We start from the raw sequence: 15,777 nt of genomic DNA, 5'->3' as shown, positions 1-15,777 counted from the left end.
TTAGTTGATGCATTAATGCACTCAACTAGTGCTACTCCAGTTAAGTGAAGATTCCCTCATCAGAAACTCATGCATGTCTATTCTGAGAAAGACCCAGTTGAGATTAAAGTTCAAGGACAGTGTACTATCAGTTGCATGTGTTTTCTCATGGAGAAAACTCATGCATGCAGTCAAGGATTTATCCTTGAGGATTGCGCAGTTTTGGAGGCGGATCATCCACTTGGTAATAGGAAAATCATCCACAAGGAACAACGCAAGGAAATAGGAGCTTGGAGGGTAGAGAGGAAGGCTGGAGAGAAGCCAAGATTGCCTGTGAGCATCTGTGAGGATTGTACTGAGAGCTGGCTAGCTGTGAGAGCTAAGGCTTTGTATAATTCCTATGTATTTCCACCATGTATGATAATACAATAGTGTGGGGTTTTATATGAAGATTTCCCCAAAAGTATTTTCATGTGTATTGTGCCATTTATTCTTCTTCTTCTAGTTATATTATTCAGCTCGATCTTTAAGCTTCTGCAAATTGATAGTAGAAGTAGGTTATAGTATTCTGCTTTGTTTTATATTACATTTTGAAGAAGATTTTTGGCGTAAATCACATGTAGAAAACCTTTGTCGACGCGTTTTGAACCAGCTAGTGTGGTTCATCGTCAGGACAAGTTGAGGAGTCAGATCATAGCTGCAAGTTAAATAGGGAGAGCAGATCTTCCAAACGGCTAGGTGCGACCATTAACGGCTATATAAAAACGGCTAGATTATATAATAATATTCTAATGTTAACTATGGGTATCTAGTCAAAGTAACTACTTATCTTCTTAATAAATAATTCAATAATTTATATATTATAACATATTATATATTTGAATCTTGTACTATTTCATTTTATTTTTAAAATTCAATAATTTATATATTATATATTTGAATCTTATATTATTGCATTTTATTTATAAATATTTTATTTGGTAATTAAATTAATTAATTTAATTCCTTTTAATTAATTTAATTATTTAAGTCCAATATGGATAAGATAAAGTCAATCAAGGTTAAGTAAAGGGGTTTCCATATCATTTTATTTAAATTTGGTTATTAAATTAATTAATTTAATTCTTTTTAATATATTTAAACATTTAAATCCAATAGGGAAAGATATAATCAATCTAGGTCAAGTAAAAGGGTTTTTCAGAATAAATTATTATTAAATGGAATTAATAAATTATTTTTAATTATTAGTTAAAAAAATACATAAATAAATAAATAGTAATTTTGGATTGAATAAGGTAAGGGTAAAAAACATAAAATCAAAATTATAAGTAAAGCCATCTAATGGATCAAGGGATTAAGATATTGCATTATCGGGTTAACCTACAAAGATTTTCTACAAGTTATAACTTCCCCAAGTCGTCGAGGCACTTCAGCCTAAGCTAATGGTTATGTCAGGGTCTCATAGTCTTGAGGATAGTTTTGCTTCCGATCAGAATAGTGTTGAATCTTTCGAGGCCCCTCATCACTTTATCACACCTATTGAAAATCATTTTGTCTTACAGTTATCACATCCTCCATCTATATTACATGATATTATCACTCAGTGATTGGAGGAGTCGTACGTAGTGAGCGCTGTCACAAAACGAAAATTCTCTTCTTTATTTATGTTTGCTCATCTTCGTAGTTAGAAATTTTGTGCTTGTATGTCTTTAACTTGCAATGTGTCAAGACACCACGACATAATCACATAATGTCTTTCATGCGCTTTTCACTTTTACTTTTCTGCGTGTATATTCAAACTTCGAATGTTTTGGTTTGCATTGTCCTATCTTTCTTGTTTACTATTTTGCTCGTATATACTTCTTGACATGTATTCCCTCGCCCACATAGGCTAGTCAATGCACTGGTGGCTGCATTAGAAGCATCACTTCATGTGAGTCTGGCTTATGCTCTATTTAGGTTAGGAGTAGGAGCAGTTTTGCTTTTCTTTGTTATTTCCTTTGATTTGCTTTCACTCTGTTTATTTCCGTTCCTTTGTTTTCTTTTCAGTTATAGGTTAGCTTTCACATGGAACCATGTTTGGCTTCTAAAGCAAGCCTAGTGAAATCCAAGTGGAAGTTGTGCTACTATCAATGTTTGGTGTTCTATCTATTCCCTCTCTTTACATAAATCTTGCATTATTTTAGTCAATGATACTCTAATGGAAAACATGTTCCTTTGGCGAAAGTCACAATGAAATCACAATACTTGCACTTTTAACTAGTACCACCTAATCTAATCAGACTTCTATTTTTCGTTTAATCTTTGTCAACTAAGTCGAGTAGAGTAAGGAGGGGAGGAAAACCTTAACAAGTATGTCATAAGTTTATATAAACATTCTTCTCTAAAGGCACAACCTCTTCTTCTCTCAATAAGTCAAGATCCCTCTTCTGCCCCATGAAACAAATAAGTGCCTATGCATAGTTCTTTTAACAATAAAAATGAAAAAAAGAAAAATGAAATAAAGTGTGAAAGAAGAGAAAGGCTTCCTATGTAGAGAGATGAAGCAAGCAACTCCATTTGGGAGTTTTCAAGGCTCGATGGCAGTAGAGCAATGTTTGTGTTCCTGAAGTGACTCCGTCGGGGTACTGTCCAGGCTTGCTTGTAGCGGAGCAACTCCATAAATGAAAACTAAGACTCTGACATTTTATTTTACTTGTGCATTTATATAGGCCTCATCCCCAATCGAAACAACTCAGTCTAACTTGGCTTGGTATGTGTGTTGTCGATGAAGAGAATGGTAGGGACTATATATTTATCTCAAGCTAAGTGAGGAAGATCTAGTAATCCATGAACTATACAATACTTCCAGAAGAGTTAGACCTTTTTTCCATGAGACAAGATTCATTCCGAGAGCTGGAGTTCTACCAATGTGTCGCCAATGTTGTAGCGGCTACAACCACCCTCCAAAAGTTTGCCCATGCTTTTATTTTGGAGCCTTCCTTCCTGTCCATAGGAGCTTATTTTGTACTGTTGCTAAGTACTCATGATTTGATTGAGACTCATATTTTTCATTTGTGCTTGTGTTTGCTCGTTTTCACACTTAGCTGATCTTTCTAAGTCACAAGCTAACTTCCTGACTTGGTCACACATCAGTTGTGGGATTGCCTCTAGAAACTACACAATCCTTGAAGGTAGACAACCTTGATGATTGGAATTGCATAGTTCAGACTGGAATTTAGCCTTGAGCATAGAAACTATGCAGTCATGGAAGCCAGTCCAACACTGAGCCCAGAAACTACGCAATCCCTCATTGAGCTCAAAAACTGTGGATTGCAATGAGCCAGAAAGTTGCCCAGTTCCCCAGAATTGTGTAATCTTTCTCGACAACGTGCATGGCAAGTTTCCCTGAGAAAGAAAGAAAAATAAAGGGAAAAAAGCATCCCTAGGAAGTAGGGATATATTATTAGTTACCCGAAGGTGGCACATTGTTATTTTTAGAAATTTTCGCCAAGTGTCGATTTTCCTTGATTTTAGGCATGCACGTCATAAACCTCATTTTATCAAGTCTTGTTATTCGATGCTTCTAGAGCTCATTTTCACATACAATCATGGAGCTCTAGAGTTCCTGACGAGATCAAGGAAACTTTAGTGCAGTTATCATCACTTTTTCGAGTGAGTTTCACTTTTGTCGCCTTTTATGTCGCTTTTGTCATTTCGCTTGTGTGAGCGTTGTTTTACTTATTTCTCGTTATGGTTGTTGGCATCTCAACTTATTTTAACTTGTAGAAGTGTTGTTTTAAGTTTTCCTTTGCCTTTCAAAAGTGTTGCATTGGTTTCCCTATTTTTGCACCGATGATCATCGTTGCAGCAACTCTCCTCACAGACTTAATTTTCCTTCTGTTTGATTAGTTGTTTTACTTGATCTACATTGATTTACTCATACTTAGTTAGTTTTGCACTCAAGCTCACATCATCACTCACTTCTACTCGTTTTTCACACTTCCACTGGGCAGACCTGCACTTGCTTTGGCCAGATCTTGCCTTTTCCAGCTAAGCATTGCGCAATCCTAAAGCTCAAGCCACAAGCTTGGCCTCTGGAACTACGTAGTGCATAGTACAGGTTGGCCCAACTGTGCACTACGTAGTTCCAAGGGTCAGCCTATCACCTTGGCCACTGAGACTGCACAATGCGAAGTCTCTCTCAGTCTCTACCCAAGTTGGGACTGCACATTGCGTAGTCCCAACCCTCAAGCTTCATCCTTGGTTGTTAGGACTACGCAGTGTGCAGTTCCCATAGTCATCCAGTCTCCCTTGTTGATAAAAATTACACAATTTGTCTCATAAGATGCTCGATTTGCTACTTGATCATGCCTTGAATGTATATTTGCTAAAGACTAATGTTTTGGTTGCTATGAGTGTCTTTCCTATCCCATAGGTACCATAGTTGTTGAGAACCTCTCTCTATCAGTCACGGTTACCATGGCACCAACCAGAGATGCTTCAAAAGAGACCACTGAAAGAAGTACTGGGAAAGTAATTGTTCAAACACTAGTAGACTTGCCAATGTATGCAGACACTCAACTGTTTATAGAAAAGGAGTCAACACTAACATGGAAGCAATTCCAGTAGTAGTAGCAGAAGGCAGCAATCTGGTACAAGATAAGGGAAAGAGAAAGGTTATTGACAGAATAGAGGGAGAACAAAGTTGCAGAGTGAAGGCAGATTCAATACTTATGCAAGTAGCTTTGGCAATGAAATGAAAGAGGAAGCAGAGGATACAAAGAGCAGAGTGAAGCAAGAGAGAAAATAGAGCTTATAGGAAGCAGAACTGAGGGTGCATAAAACAGAACAAGAATTGAAGGAAGAACGAGAGTTGAGGAGGAAAGAACAAGAAGATAAGCATAAGTAGGAAGAAGAAGAAAGGCAAGGCACCATAGCAAAATAAATAACGCAAATACAGGTTGAAGAGTAAGAACAAAACCAACTAGCAGCAAAGGGAGAGAGAGAACAGATGCAAGACCAGGAGCTTGCTCAGCCGACTGAAGATTTGATTAAAGTTGAGAACATGGAGTTGGGACCGGAGCCGTAGGATGAAGATATTGATCTAATGCTTAGTGCACTGTAGGTCATCATTTAGTCTCCACCACCTCTAGCCGCAGAGTTAGCCCCGAGCGAGGAAGGGGACATACTTCCCCTTAATGATGATCTAGTAATGGATGTGTACAATATATCATATAATGAACTTCAGGAGAGAATTGTACAAACGTGGAGAAATCATTTTCTAGATGATCATGCATCACCTGCATTCATTAGAGAAAGGGTGATAGGGCAGACATGAGAAATAATTCAAATGCCATTTCCAAAGCCAACTTGGTCGTTGTAGGTGCAACAAGATCAAACACTTAGTATTTGATAGCCAAGAATAAGAAATTGGTACAAAATCTAAAGGTTTCCCAACAAGAGACAGAACAACTCTGTGAAGCAGCACAGAATGTAGCTTCCGCACAGGTCTACATGAGGGAAATGAGAGAAACGATACTTGGTGAAGTATCAACACTTGGAGGGACCATGTGAAACCTCTATGAGGAGCTCATGACCGTACATAAGGCAATTGTACGCTTGCATAGCTTGCAGTAGCAAAGCAAGGAATTTGTCAAGACTCTTAGGAATGTGTTCCATCACTTCCATGCAAGAATGGACAATGCGACACAAAGGGGTATCGCTTACTTTGGTAAATAAGATGAAGCCATAGGCAAAGTTGGAGAAATAAAGAGTTCGAATGTTATTCAAAATAACAAGTAGCTCGCCTTGGTCATTAGAAACATCCATACCTCATATGTATGGTTGTACAACATTTTGGATTTCATGGTGAGAACCAACAAGATCCCATCAGTCAGCTCACTCATTGAAGCTAAGCACAAACATCAAGTTAGGAAAGAATAAAAAGTATTTGGAGCAACTGAAACATATTTCCACCAAGGAGGATTTGGAGTTGAACAGACAGAACATGCAAAACTACATTGGTGGTCTAGTTCAGATCAGAACAATGTTGCTCCTGGTTGAGAAGGAAGTTGAAATTGGTTCCAAATCAATGTACTTGGATATCATGGAGGCAAGAGTCTGCTTCCAGCCAAACACCATTACATAGTTTGGGAATTTCATCGCATAGTACTAAGCTTGGCACTAATATGTGACCAAGAAGCATCAACTGGAAGTTGTTGAGCTATAGTTTCCCCAAACTCAAGCATCATAGTGTTTTTTCTTGTTAGGATGTTAAGGTTTCTCTACCCTATTTTGTCTTATATGGGTACACGTGTAAATTGTAATATTATTTATAATTATGTTGTAAGTGAAATTCCAAGTGTCAATATTGGAATATGAAGAGTCATGATGTAATGTAATGAGTCATTTTGTAAAGAAGTTGAAGAGTAATGAGGGTAGTCCAAAGGTCACAAAGGGGAGTTAAAGAGTCACCCCCTATTATCATAAATAGAACCTCATAACTCATGTAACGGGCTTTTGGGAGCCAATATTGTGGCTAGGCTTAGGCTTAGAAGGAGCTTGGGAGTATTTTGAAGAGCCTTGGCTTCTCCATAGCGTAGAGCAGGTATACTTCTTTGAAGGAGCAGGTGTTCTTGACTTTAATGTTCCACTATTGGGGTTAGTGGTCTGTCAATGGTTTATGTATGAATTTCCCTTTCATTTATAATAATAAAATCAGATTTGATGCATATGTTGTGAATATAGCAGGACTATTCTTGTTTTATTTGCAATGTATGTTATTTAACTTATGCTTATGCTTATGAACTATTTCATTTACGTTTGTATGAATCTTGTTGAATGTATGTTGTTGTGTTAATTCATCACTTTAACTTGTGGATGATTCTGCATCTTAGCTTGTGATGTCATTATGCTCATGTGCTCCTTTCAAGCTGCACAATATTACTGGCTTCCAAGGGGTGCACTTCTCTTTTCTTTTGTGTGTTGGAACCTTCATGCATCGTACTTGACTTTCCATAGGGTCACACACTTTCTCTCACTCAAAGTTACCGTACTTCACTCTGTGCATTTTCATAGTCAAGGCATAACATTACTAGCCACTGATGGGGCTCCTACTCCAAACGGTGTGAAGTCTAGTTGGGACTTCATATCAGGGATATCCCTTGAATGTTGGCGGGTCCAGCACCATCAGCAGGTCCAAAGTCAAACTTTTCAAAGTCAACCATACACTGGTCATACTTTTTAAGTACCATTTCAACCGCAACCTGGTATGTCTCACCCTAGTTACCTTGGAGGAATGAAAATACGAACCTCACAAGTTATTTTAGAATATCCTGTGTATCCTCTTATGGGGTTTGGACTTAACCCTCAAGGTTATCAAAATACGCAACAACACTTCAACTGACAGTTACCGTTTATCACAATTTTATATTTTCCATATTTATCCTGGTTGAAAATGATCCTATCTATTATTATCCATTTTGGCTGGCAATTCCTACTAAGTTACCGAGTGATATACCGAAGTTTGAAGGTAAATCAAGAGAGGACCCATCAAATCACGTTATGACATATCATCTTTGGTGTCCATTGAATTCATTGATTTACGATTCTATTAGATTACGCCTTTTCCAATGAACTTTAACTGATTCAACAACAAAATGGTACATTGAGTTACCACATGCTTCTTTCCATAATTTCAACTCTTTAGCAACAACATTTTTGACACATTTTCAACTACCAATTCGATATGACACTGGTACTAAAATTTTGACTTCCCTAAAACAATCAACATCTACTTACATTTCGGATCATATACATGAATGGAGACGTAGGTGTCGTTTAGTCAAGGTTTATATTCCAGATCAAATTTGGTTGAATGGTTCACAAAATCATTACTTCTCGATATTACCGAGGATGTTGCTAAGGAGGTGTTGTAATGGAAGAGCAAGTAATTGCTCATGCCTAGTACCTAGACCTCGTTCTATAAACAATTTGGCACTTTGTACAAGAAAATCCCAAATCTACCTCGGCCAACAATTTCAGACCAACTAGACTCAACTCCTACAGGATCTCACACTGCTGATGGTGTAATTGGTTATGTTAGCCATCTATCTATGGGTAAAAAGAAGAATTCTAAAAACACTCAAACTTTGACTATACAATATTCACCCAATGAAAACCTTTCTCCAGAAACTACTTATGAAATAAATGTCGTAGAATCATTTACTAGCAAGAATTAACCATCCGAAGGTAAAAATAAGGGGAAAGGTAAAACAAAGCAGAATTCTTCTCAAAAGGATAAACCAACAAAAAATGAACCCTCTGATGAAAAAAAGAAGCCTCGTTATCCTTGTATGATCTATAATGAAGATAATTATACAAAGGAATGCCCACATCAAGCAGAGGTTAGGAAATTCATAAAAGGTCTTCAACTCTTGTTGTTTTGAAGGATTCTTTTCCTTCTCAAGACAGTAAAATGGTTTCACATAATCCATCCTCTTCTTCCATATTAGCAGATATCATGACGATGTCTTCATAAGTTATGGTAGCAACAAGATCTAAATATTATGGATCTAAGGGTCTTATAGTAAATGGAAACAATGCTAGTCCATCTAGTCAACCTTCCACTTCAATTCCTTCTCCTTCTAAACCATTACATATTGAGAAACCAAACCCTGACATGGTTATTCGACCACCTCCCAAAGGTTTTATTCAAAAATCATCTTTCAACCCACATGCTAGAGCTGCTCAAAACTACAACATTGTTGAAGATTTGGTGATGTCTCCTTCAATAATGTCAGCTCTTGAAGTGCTGCAAACATGTCCAACACAAAGAAAGTTACTTTTTTCAGCTATTGGAGCAATTGATCCCCAGGATTCTAATCTTATCATAACTAATCTTCAAAGTCATATACCTAGACTCTCACATCAACTAGCATTCCAAATACCGGTTTTTTTCAAAACCAAACAAGTATTTTGTATAGTAATTGACAAAGGAGCCTCTATGTGTATCATGTCTATTGCTTGTTGGAAAGCTTTGGGTTCTCCAACTATCAATCAATATCCTACCACTCTGAAAGCCTTTGATGGAAGAGGTTTTCATCCTTATGGGATCTTAAATGATCTACCAATAGAGTTAGAAGGTAAGACGGTCGCAATCGAGGTAGAAGTCGTTGATGCCCAACTCGATTACAACCTTTTACTAGGTCAAAGTTGGACTTATGCTATGTCTGCAGTGGTCTCATCACTTTTCTGCATGATACTATTTCCTCATCAAGGGAAAATAGTAAAAGTAGACAGTTATCTTATTATACTTTTGACCCTAACTCTACACTAAGTGTACCTTTTGTGGGGAAAATGATTACTCCTTATGAGGATATTGGTGTTTGTTTGCTTAAGGATCCATCATTAATGGGAACTTTCGCACTCCCTACGCCGAGATTTCCTTCTAATGTTGACCAGGTTAACATGATATCATCAACCACTATGGAATCTTCTGATCCTTGGATTGTGCCTTTGGAATTTGATTTGACCTGGTATGGAAACGATATGCCTTTAAGCCCATTCAAATTAGCTTAGTTGAAACGTTTTTCGATCCACCACCCTCTAAAATTGATAGAGTGAATGCGATCACTGATGATTATTCTCAATTATCTTGGTTGGAACCAATATCATTCCTTAATACATTCAATAATATGTTTCCAACAGATGAAAGTATCATGGAAATTATGACTTTGTATGAAATGCCATGGGACTATTTCATCATCGTTCATATTTTCTTCCTAACCTTGATAAAATCAAGAATGGTTTTTCTACCCTATTTCCACTCGAGATCGTAGGTAATCGTGAATGTTCTATGTCAATTCTTCAATCTGAATCTGAAAAGAACATAGGAAATATATCTACAACCATTACAATTAATATCTCAATCAAATATGGAATTTTCAAGAACATTCACATAGGTGCTTCGTCCTCACTTGAAGAAATTCAAACGAACAAAGCCCTATTTCAAGAATTTCGTGACATTTTTGTCTGGTCTTATAAGGAAATTCCAGGGATTGACCCGAGTATTGTTGTTAATGAAATTAAGACTTACCTAAATGCTAGACCTGTTAGGCAAATATTATGTGTAGTGCATTCACGAAAGGTCGGTGCTATCAAAGTTGAGGTTGAAAAACTACTTAAAGTGGGTTTTATCTATCCTGTTCCCTTGACTGATTGGGTTTCCAATATTGTTCATGTTAACAAAAAGCAAGGGACCATCAAAGTATGCGTAGATTATAGGGATATTAATAAGGCTTGTCCCAAAGACAACTATCCTACCCCCTATATCGACCAAATCATTGACGATTGTGCCAATAATGAAATATTTTCTTTTATGGATGGATTTTCTGGATACAACCAAATCAACATACTCCCTGTTGATCAACATAAAACTACGTTCATTTGTCCATGGGGAACTTTTTCTTATCGGAAACTCCCATTTGGATTAAACAATTCCGACCTGACATTTCAACAGGCCATGTCTTACACTTTTCATGATATCAAGCATATTGTACAACCCTATTTGGATGATTTACCAGCTCATTCACTGAAACAAGAAGATGATCTAATGCATTTGAGGGCTATTTTTATTAGGTGTCGACATTACAATATATGCTTGAATCCTCACAAATGTGTTTTTTGTGAATAATCTGGTCGATTACTAGGATCTTTCATATCAAAAGAAGGCATTCGTGTCGATCCACTTAAGGTAGAGGCTATTTTGAATTTGCCTTCTCCTTCCAACTTGCGTCAACTCAAAAGTTTGCAAGAGAAAGCGATTTTTTTACGTCAATTCATTTCAAACCATGCAAAGCTAACTAAAAGTTTTACTTGATTATTGAAAAAGTGCATATCATTTACATGGGATGAAGTTGCTCAAAAAGCTTTTGATGCACTCAAACATGCGTTGACTCATACACTATTGTTGCATCTCCTCGAATGTTATCGAGATTACTTTTTGTATTTAGCTGCATCTGATGTCACCACTGGAATGGGTTTAGTTAAGGAAGATGAGTTGAACAATGAGCATGTGATATATTATTTGAGTAGAAATCTTACAAAAACTGAGATAAAATATGCACATGTGGAAAAATTGGCCTTGGCAGTCATTCAAGTTGTCCAAATATTTCGTCACTACATTCTCTTACGTAAAACAACAATGATTTCAGACTGTAACCCTATGTTTTACATTCTTATGACACAATTGTTAGGGGGGGAATATTCTAAATGGATAGTTATCTTGCAAGAATTCAATTTAGAATTCATAAAATCTAAGTCCAAGAAATCATTGGTGTTTGCTGAATTTTTATGTGACTTTCCCTATACTGAGACGTAAAATGTGGCAAAGGATTCTCTTTGAGATCAATCTCTTTTTCTTATCAGTACTTTAGACCGTTAGTATGGAGATATTATCGTGTATCTTCAAACTCAGGTTTTTCAGCCCAAATTAAATTGATCCGGATTTAAACAGGAACGCAACAAATTACAGATATAACCATACATACAAAGATGTAGTAGAAATAACACTTCATTTCATTAATATCAAATACTGAAATATGCTTACAAATAGAATGGAAATAAGACTAGCTCGGGCGATGGTAGCTTATCTCGGAGAAGAGATGTGGCGGCTACATCCCTCTGAACTGTGTTACAGTGAGGTTCAAAGGCATATTTATTATTGAGAAACAATGGAAAACCCTAAACATCCAAAAACCTAACCCTAGGAGATGAAGCGCCAAACTATGGGCCTCGTTTGGGTAAACTGGTATATCAACTTCCTGAGGTCGTAACTTTGGTATACGACCTCTGTTTGACGCACAAAATACCTCATTAGAAATATCTATCTGTGGGCTACAACTTTTGAATGACCAACAAAGGTCTATAACGCATATTAAACTCAATTTTCCCAAAAAACATCGTTTAGGGCCTCAAAAAAGCTCCGGAAGTTCAGGGCCCGAAAAAACTGCCAAAAATAGTAAATTGTTCTACAAATAAGGAAACTGAAAAACTAAAACAAACAATGGTGGGGGTCCAAGTGGAATAGGTGGGTGGCCACCAATATCCACCTGGATCATTCCTCCCCCATTAGGAAGCAATGGTCCCCATTGCGTTGAGTTCCTCCATGAGATGAGGAAATTGCTACTGAACTTGGTCCTTGGTGAGCCACTTTCCCTGGTGAAGGAGTTGGCCTACTTTGACAACTCGATATAGTTGGATCCTTTTCTATCGGTTGTTCTTGATCTACGTGACCATGATTCGATTAGTTGTGGCTTGTTCCATGCAATATGGATTTAACTCTATAGGTTTGAGTTGTTCTGCAATGTTTGATGTGTCTAGCAATGGTGGGAAGTATGGTCGAAGGCGATCCACATTGAACACTGGGTGCAGGCCAAGGAATGGGGAAATGTTGAGCTCAAATGAATTGTCTCCCATAACCTTGGTAACGGTGTAAGGACCATATCGAAGTGGTATGAGTTTTCAATAGGCTCCGGTAAGGCATTCCTTTTGCAAATGCAACTAGACTTTGTTGCCCACCTGAAACTTGTGTGGCACTCGATGTTGATCATGTCGTTTCTTGTATTTGGCATTTGATTTCTCCAGAATTTCATGGACCTAATGGCGGATATGTTGGATGTGCTCAATGAAGTCGTTTTCCTTATCGACTTCAGACTGGACATGAGCCAAATCTACCTGAGTAGTTTCAAATGGTATGGCCACATCAATTGGACATAGTGGCTAGAATCCCAAGCCCACCTGAAAAGGGTTGTGGCCAGTTGAGCTATGGAGGGTCCGATTATAAATGTGTTGGAAATAGGGGAGGTTCTCATCCCATGTGCGTGGATGCTTTGAGTTGTACATGCGCAGAATGTGTATGATAATATTGTTGGTGACCTTTATCTGGCCATTAGTTTGAGGATGGAAAGTTGTGGACTTAGTGATATTGGTGTCTAGCATCAACTAGAGACTGGACCAAAATGTACTTAGGAACCTGTTGTCCCAATCTGAGATGATAGACTGTGGGATCCCAAAGTGTACCCACACTCATTCGAAGAAGAGTTTAGTAGTGGATTCTGCTGTGATATTCTTCTTGTAGGTTGCCATAATTTCCATCTTCGAAAATCTATCGAGGACCATAAAAACATAGTCGTTGCCATGCTTAGTAGAAGGAAGGCCCGACATGTAATCCATGGAGATGGATTCACAAGGTCGACTAGGGGTAGGCAACAAATTATAGAGGCCTTGCTTCTTGATGGTCGGTTTAGCAATGGCGCAGGCAATGCAGGATCTAATGTACTTCCCAACATCCTGTCGAAGATTTGGCAGATAGAAATACTTCTGCAGTACTGCCACCATTTTCTCGACCCTGAAATGCCTAGCGGCCTCACTGTAGTGCGCTTCCAAAATCATCTTGACACGCTCGCTTGAAGGAACACAAAGGTGTCCCAACTGGCATAACAGGGCATCCTGGAGGTGAAAATATGGAACTTGCTGACCCTCCAAGAGCATCTGGTATGTGTGGCCGAATTCTGGGTTGCTTTTGTAGAGAAGTGGCCAATCAGAAGTCTCGTACCCACAAGAGTTGAGAATGGTGGTTAACACCATGATCAGTGGTCAGCTGAGGCAGTCTGCAACGTTGTTGGTGATGCCCTTCTTATACTTGATATTCAAACGGAATTGTTGCAGGTATGTGGACCACTTCTGATGGCGATCATTCTGCAACTTCCCTTGCATTTGTATGAAATTCAGGGGTTGGTGGTCTGTGTGGATGACCGTTTCCTTCCCCTAAATGTAGTGCTTCCATTGTCGGCATGCCTGCATAATAGAATACATCTCTTTGTCATAAGTGGGATACTTTCGGACTGTGTTTGGAAGTGTCTCATTGTGATATGCCACTGGATGCCCCTGTTGAGTAAGGACTACCCCAATAGCATAGTCAGAGGCATCTATCTCGATCTCAAATGGTTGTTGCAAGTATCGTAATGTGAGCACTGGTGCAGAGCAGAGGTGATGTTTCAACTATGCGAATGCCTTCTGTTGAGATTTAAACCAAAATAATTTTCCTTTCGCTCCTCCCTTCATGACTTGACTCAAGGGCCAAGTGATATGAGAGAATCCCAACACAAACCTGCGGTAGAAATAGCAAGACCCAGAAACATGCAGAGCTCTGTCAGAGTGGTTGGGGCTAGCAAATCCCAAATGACTTGGGTCTCGGCTAGATCCACATGCACCCCCTGTTCATCAATAATGTACCCCAGATAATGAACCTGGGTCATGCCAAAAGTGCATTTCTCCAAATTGGCAAACAACTTGTGTTGTCGCAGTGTTTGGAGAACCTGTCGGTGTGGTGGAGGTGCTCTTCCCAACTATGGTTGAAGATCATAATGTCATCCAAGTATACCAATACAAATGAGTTGGTCAATAGCCGTAAGATGTCATCCATCAACCTCATGAAGGTCGCGGGAGCATTCGTCAACCCGAAAGACATAACCAACCATTCAAAAAGGCCTTCCTTGGCTTTGAAGGCAATATTTCACACATTGGAGGGTTCAATTGGTACTTGGTGATATCCGGACTTCAAGTCGATCTTGCTGAAATATTCCCCCCCCTTGAGTTGGTCCAAAAGGTCATCAATCTATGGGATCGGGTACCTATCCTTGACAGTGATCTTGTTTAGCGCCCGATAGTCAATATAGAGTCTCCAAGTCCCATCCTTCTTCTGTACCAACACAATTGGGCTCCCACAGGGTGATGGACTCGGCCGAATGTGACCTTTCTGTAGTAGCTCCTGAATCTCCCTCTTGATTTCGTCGTTCTCCAGAACGGAGCGCCGATAGTTTGGTCCATTAGGCAACGATGCACCTAGGGTCAGATTGATGGAGTTCTTGACCTGAAAGTGTAGAGGCACCCCTATGGGGGAGGTGAAGATGTCCTCATACTCTTCCATGACCTTGTCCATCTATTGTTGTCGTGCGGAGGGGCCCTATGTGGAGGTCATGGCCACCATCTTCTTCTTTCCCTGAGGGCGTATCATCAGGAAAACAAATTTCCTGGTTTTGGAAATGAGCTTACTGAATTGTTTTGCAGTAACCAAAGAGATGGCAGTAGGCGGTGCTACCTTCGGTATCCTGTACAACTTATTTTCCAAAGTAGCAATAACAACACAAGGCCTTGACTCATACACAGCATGTCGCTTCCACAAGTATGGTTGGCTTAATAATATCTCACAAACATCAAGGAGAGCAACATCACATAATACCTCATTCGTGAAGTGCTTGATGTTGTATGGAAGGCGACACTACTGGCTCACGCAAAGATCCCATCCTTGGTGAAGCCACTCGATGGTGTACGGTTGTGGGTGTGTTGTGGTCGGTAAGCCCATCCGCTTCATGACCTATACTGAAATGAGGTTATTTTGGCTCCCATTGTAGATAATGAATTGTGGCCGGAAACCCTTTACCCACATTTGGGAGTGGAAGAGGCGCTCCTCCTCCTCTGGATCTTTGAATTCCTCCTTCTGGATCTTCGTGGTGGCAATGATGGAATTGGGGTCCATATCGATAATCTGCTTCCCTTTGTCATTCCCCTTGTCGGGTTCTCACTCAGAGTCGGAACATGCATCTGATTTTGAAGCCTTCAGCTCGGCCACAAGTGACTGCTTAGCCCAACACTCACTTGTGTTGTGAGTGGAGCTCTTATGGAACTCACACCACTTTCCCGTGTCCTTCTTTGTCTTCATGGTGTTGTTATTTTATTTTGGATTTGGCGAGTTTT

The sequence above is a fragment of the Pinus tabuliformis genome, chromosome 7, assembly GCF_031772625.1.
Source record: "Pinus tabuliformis cultivar Carrire ecotype Pingquan chromosome 7, CPIR1, whole genome shotgun sequence".
Lineage (NCBI taxonomy): Eukaryota > Viridiplantae > Streptophyta > Pinopsida > Pinales > Pinaceae > Pinus > Pinus tabuliformis.
The sequence above is the reverse complement of the archived record's forward strand: the minus strand, read 5'-3'. Positions refer to the sequence as shown.